Source organism: Pinus tabuliformis, chromosome 5_1 (assembly GCF_031772625.1).
Source record: "Pinus tabuliformis cultivar Carrire ecotype Pingquan chromosome 5_1, CPIR1, whole genome shotgun sequence".
In the NCBI taxonomy this organism is placed as follows: domain Eukaryota; kingdom Viridiplantae; phylum Streptophyta; class Pinopsida; order Pinales; family Pinaceae; genus Pinus; species Pinus tabuliformis.
This window is the reverse complement of record NC_142305.1, coordinates 915,216,556-915,226,792: the sequence shown is the minus strand read 5'-3', so window position 1 is coordinate 915,226,792 and position 10,237 is coordinate 915,216,556.

Below are 10,237 nucleotides of genomic sequence, written 5' to 3'. Positions count from 1 at the left end.
TGAAATACAAGAGGAAATAACTCTTATTAACATATGCAAAATCCATCCAAGTCGAGGACTTCCACGTACCACCCGACCATAGATTGGGATGAACCAAATATCTCTTTTAGCTAATCACCCCCATGCCATATTCCAAGCATGAATGTGGGATATCATGGAATAAACCACAAAATCGAACCAGGGCTTCCACAGGCCAAACCACCTCAACCTTCAAATAATGATTTAACCTCATAGTCAGACATCACTAACATCACAGATCAATCTCTACCCAAGCTGTCTAGGGCCCCAAAGTGTTTGTTCCAACCCAAATCTAGGGATAGTAAGTCAACCCACAGATGTCATAGAGCTCCGGAGCATTTGTGAAACCAAGGCTCCAAGACTAGTAACTCAACCCACCAAGGGCTCCAGAGCATTTTTCCAACAAATGATTTTTGGACTAGTAACTTAACCCAACCTGTTACAGGGCTTCCGAAGCATTTTTCAAACTAAGGCTCCAGGAAATAATAACTCAACCCACAACGATAAGGAACATGAGCACCAATCACAAAATAAATGGGAAAACCCACAACACCATGGTTATCTAGGAAATGGCAAGGCTAGGAAAAACCATTGTCAATCCAGGAAATCCTCCATGCCAATGACAAATCATAACCAAAAAACCACATGCATATGCCAACTCTGTACCCAAACCTACAAATAACTCTTTCAAAAACCTAGAGGTGAACTTGGCATCTCTCTCTAACACAATCTTCTTCATAACACCATGCAACCTCACTATGTCTCTGATGAAGACTTGTGCTACCGCGCTAGCTGAATTCGTAGACTTTACTGGAATGAAGTGTGCTACCTTTGTCAACCTGTCAACCACAACCATAATAGAATCATGATGTATAGAGGTCCTCAGAAAACCTGTAATGAAGTGCATGGAAATTACGTCCCATTTCCACTCCAGAATTAGAATCGACTGTAGTAATCCAACTGGATGCTTACATTATGCTTTTACCTGTTGACAATCCAAACATCTTGTGACAAACTATGGCACCTCTTTTTTCAAATTTAGCCAATAGTAGAACTTATCACAGTTGTCAATGTCTTTTGATATCCCGGGTGACCTGAATATGGCTTAACATGAAATTCCCTCAAAATGAGATTCTTGAGTTCACTATTACCTAGCACATAGATCCTATCCCTAAATCTGACCAAACCATTTGTGGTGAGATGATAGTCAACATCTAGATCACCTGTGCCCTATTGATGTAACCTATGCCTAAGCTCCCTATACCTCTCATCATGTTGTCCTACCTGTAAGATCCGATCATGTAAATTTGTCCCATAGGAACTCATAGTTGTTATGTGATTTACCTATACTCTTTTGCTAAGAGCATCTGCAACCCTGATTTCTTTACCCTTGATGTACCTGATCTCAAAGTCAAACTCACTGATCCTAGCCAACCATCTAGCTTGCATGGCATTCAAATTTGGTCGGTCAAATAAGTATATCATCCCACTATGATCACTCATCAGAAGGAATCTCCTACCAAGAAGATAGTATCTCCACATCTTCAGTGTATGGATGATTGTTTCCAACTCAAGATCATGTGTCACATAGTTATGCTCATGCTCGTTCATTTTCCTTGACTCGTAACATACTACCTGTCCTTATTGCATTAGAACCCCACCAAGTCCTCTCTTGCAAGCATTTATTCACACCACAAACTATTTATCCGAATCTGAAATCTTTAGAACTAGAGAATTTGTGAAAAACTCCTTCAACTTCTCTAGCTACACATTCCTCTATCCATTCAAATTTATATCCTTTCCTCTGCAACGATGTAATAGGATAAGCAATCTATGAGAAGTTCCTGATGAACCTCCCGTAGTAACCTGCTAACCCCATGAATGATCTGATCTCATCCACATTTCTAGGGGTTGTTCGTTCCATGATAGCTCTTATCTTTTTCTGATCCACTCCTATGCCTTCCTTAGAAACAACATGTCCAAATAATGTACCTTTTTATGAAAGAAACTACATTGACTAAGCTTGGCATACAACTAATGTTCTCTCAATAGTTTTAACATTGGTGTCAAATGTTTGACATGCTCTTCCTCATTCTTAGAATATATCAATATAGTGTCAATGAATACAATCACAAACTTGTCTAAATAAGGGCACAACACATTATTCATCAAGCACATAAAATTAGCAGGAGAATTAGTCAAACAAAAAGGGACTAAAACAAACTCTCAATTCCCATACCTGGTCCAGAAAGTAGTCTTGTAGATATCCTCTTCTTTAATTTATACTTGATGGTATCCTGATCTCAAATTGATATTCCAGAACACTGATGCTCCCTTCAACTGGTAAAACAAATCATCAATCCTCGACAACAGATACCTGTTCTTAATTGTCACCTTATTCAACTGCTTGTAATTAATGCATAACCGAGAGTACCATCCTTCTTCTTCACAAACAACACTGGTGCACCCCAAGGTGACACACTTGGCCTAACATATCCCTTGTCAATAATTTCCTTCAACTGAAATTTCAATTCCACTAACTCTGGTGTGCACATCCTGTAAGGTGTTTTTTATGTTTTTTTTTCCCTTGGTACCAACTCAATAGAATATTCCACTTCCTTGTGAGGTGACAACTCTGAAATCTTTGCTGGAAAACATCCTAAAACTGCTGCAAAACTAGGCACCTGTTCAAGACCTTAGCATCCTCAAAATCCTTACCTTTATCACTGGAAATATGCACTGCAAGTAATACACACCCTTTCCTGTGACCACACTTTTCCTGCATAGTTGTAACCATTCTAATTTATGTTTCCTTCTTCTTACCCTACAAGACTCTTTATTCTCCATTGCCATCCATGCATTCAATAGCCTTTTAATAACAATCCACCTTAGTAATGTGAAGATACAAACAATCCCTACCCAAAAGCATATTGTATGATCCCAATGGAAGCACATTCAAATGTGCCGGTGAAGGCATGCCATTCAACTCAAATGAACAAGCTTTGCCCAATGATGAACCATTTTCTTAATACATGTAGGCAACTGCACTAACCAAGACTCTGCATGCATTTCTTTATTCAAACCACATTTATCCACTAGGTTAGGATTAACATAACTATAATTAGAACCATGGTCAATAAAAATAGAAACAGCTTGATCACAAAGCTCATTGTCCATCTTGATAATAGATGTCTGATGATCCGCTTGCCTATTATACAATACTACATAAATCCATGGAATACTATCCAACATCCCCCATTGTTTGTGCCTCCTGATCACTGTAAATCTATGTCCTGCCACCCTGATGTTATGGAAAATCTCTCCTGCGATGATCCTTGCCACAAGTCCAACATTGTAAAGGCTTCTTGCCATCACCTTGGTTCTTCTCCTCAGACTGAAATCCCTATTCTCTGTCAAATGCATTAAACTTCTTGTGTGGTGTTGCATTCTCTTTATTACTTGTGTCATGTTGCCTTCCTCGCTTCTTATCCCATTTTCCCTTAGTATTGTCATTACCTTTCCAATCCTATTTAGATTCAAACCTTTTCTTTGAATGCTCATAACAATGTTTCAACTTTCTGATGGCTTCCTCCAATGTTCTAGGTTCATCAAACTCAATCTCGCCTTTGAACGCTAACTGCAACCCACTAATGAATCTATGACTCTTTTCTTTCTCCTCATTAAGATAAGGTACATACTTCAATAACTCCAAGAACTTAGTCATGTACTCCTCACATGTCATTGATCCCATCTTCATCTCATAGAATTCATTTTCCCTGTCATCATAATATCTCTAAGATAGATACTTCTTCCTGAAAAGTCTTTCAAACTCCCTCCATGTCGACTCCTCTTCCCGAATACCTCTGAAATTCTTCACGTCTTCCCACCAAATGTCTTCTCCACCTTTAAGATTGAAGGTAGCTTCTAGCTTTGATGTTCTTTGAATACTCATGCAATTGGAAGAACTTATTCATCCCAAGCAACCATGCTTCTACATCCCGTGACTTCTTCATTTCCCCATCAAATGTAGCAGGCTTTACTTTGTTGAATTCCTTTGGCAAGTTATGCTTCTCACTCCTCCTATATATATGGTGACAATGATGACCATATTGTCTCTCTGAACCAGAACTAGGATATAACTCATGATCACTGCCCCTCCAGTCAGGTGTATCTATAAATATACCATCTATGACTGTATCCTCTCTATTCAACCTGTGTCTTGATCGATATTTGCTTCCATATGTGCCATTTGTCATTTTCTCTTGTCCATGACTGATCTTAAGTGGTCCCTGTCTCTGAAAATTTGATAGACTTTGAAGAATGATTGCATTAACATCTTCTTGTTTCTCATGTGCCCTAACAAGTCTCTCTTGTGACTGAATGATCATGTCATTATCCGCTTTGCAACTTCTTATTTCTTCCTTCAAACTTTTCAATGTATCTGTTATGTGAGGGGTGTACTCATCACCATGTTTCTCATATGATCTACAGGGAGAATCCCGTGAACTGTAGTACACCATTTTTCTAGTCATATTGATCTTCTTCCTACAAAAATACTATGTTAGATAAACCAAACATAAACAAAATCAAACGTACCTTAGTGAAGTTCAGGGGAGGCTATCTTTTTTCAAGATAAATCTAGATTAGCACGATACATGTATATAGACATAACCATATCAATATGCCAACATCATGCATGACAACACTAGTTGCATACCATGACCTCATGCATGACAATCATAACAATAATCATATATGCATAACAAACATACAAACACTGACATGTATAACAAACACATATTTCACTGAAATGTATGCATGAAAAACACATCCCAACAAAAAAATCATCAACTTATACCTGACAACACAACTGCAACAATGACCACCACCATACATACATAACAAACACATATAAAACCTACATGCATGCATGCCAAACACATTCCGCTCATCCAGTCCAAGGGTTGAACCATGCTCTAATACCAATCTGTAACACCCTCCTCCCAGACTTACCTATACTTACCAGTCTACCAAGGTAAATATATGATGAAGAGTTACTATGATATGACTCAACCTCCCAAGTATATTTAAGGAAGTGGAATCGATGAACCCAAACCAAACTAACCTTCCTCGGGAGCTACAGGATCCCCAGGAGCTAACCAACCACTCGAGGTGCCCAACCCTCAAGTTAACTTTCCTTTTCAATGACTTGGGCTCTCAGTCGCTCCCATGACAAGGCAATCTAGTGATTGTAAGCCTCCATTCTCTCCCATAAGCATGCTTCTCAGTGGCTGTAGACTAATTGACTCAATTTTGTGCCAGTGACCCCGAGATCTGAGACACTTTTTCAGGGCTAGGACCAAGGCCTCTACCTAGTACTTAATGAAACTCTTAGAAATGATAAATAAAACAGATACAAAGTCTTTAATTCAAAACTTAATCAAGGACTTAACCTGACCCATCCTAACTATGACATACATTTCGTCAAACACATCATGAACATGTAATCTACAGGTCATAATTACATATTTGAAAATAGGGATTTCATAGTTACCTAAGGATCATCAAGAAGGTCTAATGGCCTCTCATAATAGGTGCATTAACATCTATTAGCTCATGCATTCATTAACTATTCCTCAATCAATCAAAACACATCAAGAGACATAGCCATTATACATCTCATGACCAACATATAACTAGTAAATGAACAACATATACCTCATGATAAGCCAACCATCAAAGCCACACAATAAAAAATACAATTACTCATGAAATACAAGAGGAAATAAATTTTATTAACATATGCAAAATCCAACCAAGTAAGGGACTTCCACGTACCACTCAACCATAGATTAGGATGAACCAAATCTCTCTTCATCCAATCACCTCTGTCTCTACCCAAGCTGTCCACGGCTCCAGAGCATTTGTTCTGACTTGACTCTAGGACTAGTAATTCAACCCACAACTGTCATAGAGCTCCAGTGCGTTTGTCCAACCAAGGATCCAGGACTAGTAACTCAACCCACCAAGGGCTTTAGAGTGTTTTTCCAACAAAGGATTTCAGGATTAGTAACTCAACCCAAGCTATTTTAGGGCTTCCAGAGCATTTGTCCAACTAAGGCTCCAAGAACTAATGTCTCAACCCATGACCATAAGGAACATGAGCACCAATCAGAAAAAAATGGGAAAACCCACAACACCATGGCTATCCAAGAAATGGCAAGGCTAGGAAAAACCACTTTTAATCCAGGCAATCCTCCATGACAATGACAAATCATAACATGACAATGACAAATCATAACCAAATAACCACATGCATATGTCATGCATTCCAAAACTAGCAAGGAAATCATACATGCAACTTGGTACCTACGGAGAAAAGTCGTTGTAGTTGCTGATCTCCTTGTCCTCTTGTGCTTTCCTGCCTTTCCTTTCCTTCTTTCTCCAAATCTAGAATTATACCAAAATCCTCCAAGAGTGCTTCAAGAAACTCTAAGTGTGCAAGAGTATGAGAGAGAGAGAATTGAAGAGATCTCCAAGCTACAATTGAAAAAAAGGTTGTGAATTGATCCTTAGAAGCCTTTTTATCATCGAGGCCTCTATTTTCTTCATTTTCCTCTATTTTTCCTTCAATTTTTCTCACATGCAATTTTGTGACCTTTCACCTTCCTTTTCCCCTAATTTCCATTATTTTTATAAATAAATGTCAATTAATGCCTCTTTGCCTTTTCCATTGCCTTAGCCATTTTCCATAGCCATTTATTAATCACCAATGATCCCCATCGCTATGTTTTTGCCCAACATTCAGCTTGGAATACATGTCCCATGATCTTGGTCTTATTTTTCCTTTATTAACTCTATTACATGCATTTTTAACCAGGGATGTTACAATCTTGCTCTCAAAGCCTTTATGGAGCAAAGTTGAACATGAGACAAATTCAAGTTGGTATCTAAAAGCTTCTTTATTGATTCAACTCATTGACCTTGATATTTATAAACCACCCTCACATAACATTTAAGTGGATGAACCTTATCTCCCTAAGGGTGAGATAAAAAAGGGTATTTGTATTAAGACTTATGAATTCTGCTTTTGGTCCACATGGTCTGAGTCTAGAGAGTTGTTTTCCTCCAAACTTTAGCACTACTGAAGCTTGTATTCTAGTGTAGTGTTGGTATCATTTAGCACTTGCGGTACTAAGCTCCAATTACCTTGCACTATGAGGGTCCCTTTCACTTAGGTTGAACCTTTCTCCCACTAATGTAGCATTAAGACAAATAAACATATTCCCCTGAAGCACTGTCTTTTCATATTTCCATTTTAAAGTTTGAGATTGAGCACCACTTTATATGTTAGTATTCTCCCTGCTATGAGATTATAGGGGTGATTTTTTTTATCTCTTCATAGATCCACTTGGTTCTCTCTAGACACTCATGCCTTATGAGAACTATAAATTCTTAGAGAAGTGCTTCTTCAGAGCAAAAGGTCTCAGCTGGGGAACCTGCTTCTTGAGTGCCTTCATTACTCTACATCTCTTCGAACTATAGCTTCACAATTTTTTTTCTCTTGTTTTCCTTCTTTAAGGTTCATTTTCTTTTAGGATGTGCTTTTGCCTTCTCCATATTATTTGTACACATTACATTCCTCACAATCTCATGAACCAACTTTAACTTTTAGTAAACATTTATATATATTCTAAATTAGATATTTTGCCATGGATTTAAAAAATTAAAACCTCTTAAATACAACAAAAATAAAATAACACTTATGATTTCTTACCCTCTTTTCATAATTATGAAGGTAAAAGGAAAACATTCAAAATGGACCACAATTCACAAGAAGAATTAGATTATTCATTAGGAATTTCCCCTAACAATCTTTATTAAGATAATTTTTTTATAACAACTTTTATTAACATAATATTATCAATAAAATAAAATACGAAATAAGAAAATTTGACTTCTTTTTACTAATTTTTTCATAACCATCTTTATTTAAAATAATATTATTCATAAAATATTTAATAATAAAATTTAGCTTATTAAAAAACTTTTAGCATAACAGTTTTATGAAAGCGATATTTCCCAACCAAACTTATTATAAAACACTCCCATAACCATCCTTCTTAAGGTGCTATTGTCAAACTTAACCTTAACATATGTATGAAAGAAAAGTATTAAAAGGATAATATATACCATAACCATTTTGGCATATATTAGTTTAAATTAGTTAGAAGTTAAAGAAGAGATTGATTGCTCCTTTAAATTGCAACCCCTTTAATATGTAGAGACACATTATAAGAGTAGGGCACACCATTCATATAATGTCTGCTTTTAAATAATATGAAACAATGTTATGATTAGAAGGTCCCATTTGAAATCTCAGAAGAAATATTTATTTGAAAACCAAAGGGAGCCTTCCAAAATATTAGAGAGACAAGCACCAATAATCTAGAGACCAACAACAATAATCTAAAGGCACACCAATGATAATGCCTCCTTTGCTTACAACAAACACATACCATTGATGATAATACCATGCATGAACACATATATAATATGAAACAATTTTGTTATGGGAGGGTCTCATTTGTGATTAATGAGAAAAGCTTTGTTGTTCAAAATAATAGGAGAATATTATATATAATGATCAAAATCTCATACAAAGTATGCACCTCTAAACCATAAATCAATCCCTTTTTTTAACCAACTTAATCTTAACTTCTTCCAATGGGTTCTAAACGCAATGCCATGAAAAGTCATTGTAATCTATTGTTTTATATCCATATTTAATTAAATAATTCTCCATTTGAGTTAATACCATTTAACGCATCTATCTGATGTAATTATGTAAGTTTACTTATGATTTAAGTTCAAATATTAAATATTTCGTTTAATAAGAATTAAAAAAAATTTAATGTGCTGGTTTTCACAATTAATAATATATTATTAAAATAGTTTTTCTAGATGTAATGATGTAGAGTTTCAAAAAAAGTGCCACGTTTAGAGTAGATACTGCACCCATCTTGTCATGAGCCTAAAACCAAAGTTTAAATAAAACTAAGAGATTGTGTTCATCAGTAAGAATGACCATAAAACCAAAGTTTAAATAAAATTAAAAATTTGTGTTGATTTTTGACCATGAAAATAATATATATAGTTATTAAGATTTGATTTAAATAATATTATTAATTATATTATTAAGTATTATTAATTTTTTCTTTTTCATTTCACATAAGAAAATCTGGGCATATCAATTTCGAAGGGAATCAAAATCAAAATCAAATTTCACCGGTCAAACTATCAAGGCCTAACCCTAATGGTGTCGAGGAGAATTGACCCTATGACAGGCCTAACCCCAAGGGCGTCGAGGAGAATTGACCCTATAATGTCTCGATCAACAAAGCAATTAACAACATAAACTCAACCGAGTGAGCTAACCTTTAGGGTTATTACTAATTATAGTAATTAGTTATTAATAATATTAATTAAACCACAATAATCACAACAACAATTTATTGCTATATGGCATATACAATTATTTAAAGAATCATTTTTGGAGAGTGAAATTCAATTTTTAATGTTTAATTAGGGATAATAAAGAGAATAAAGAGATATTTAAAAAGAAGATATAAAATAGATAAGATGAAGAAACATAATATTTAAAAGAAAAACAATTTGGATATTAAAATGGAATTGGCTTAATTTTTCATATTTCTTAAAGTTAAATATTTTGTTTTGTTAATAAAAATTATTTTTATTTTTTGACAGGTAGATTTTTACTATTAATATTTATGTTGTTAAAGTAGTTTTTTTTGGATGTGAATAGTTTCTAAAACGTTTTACTTGTTTTCAAGTGGACACTCCACCCATCTTGTAATGAGTGCAAATGAGTGTACAATCAAACTTTAAATAAAATTGGGAAATGGTGTACATTGTTAAGAGTGAAAATAATGGTTTGAAAGAAAATAATTTGGATATTAACTAAGGGTTGACTTAAAATAATAATATTAATTATACAAAAGAATGATAATGATGATGAATAATGCCCACTGAGACCAATGAGGAGAGAGAGATTAATGGAAATTCTTCAATATTTTATTCCTACGATTGATGAGGAGGGAAATAAGTGTTCCTAGATCACTATAGTTTTGTTGATTGAACAAGTCAAGGAGGTTGGTGGTGTGGCAAATGTTTTGAAAATGAGAACATATGTGAGTAA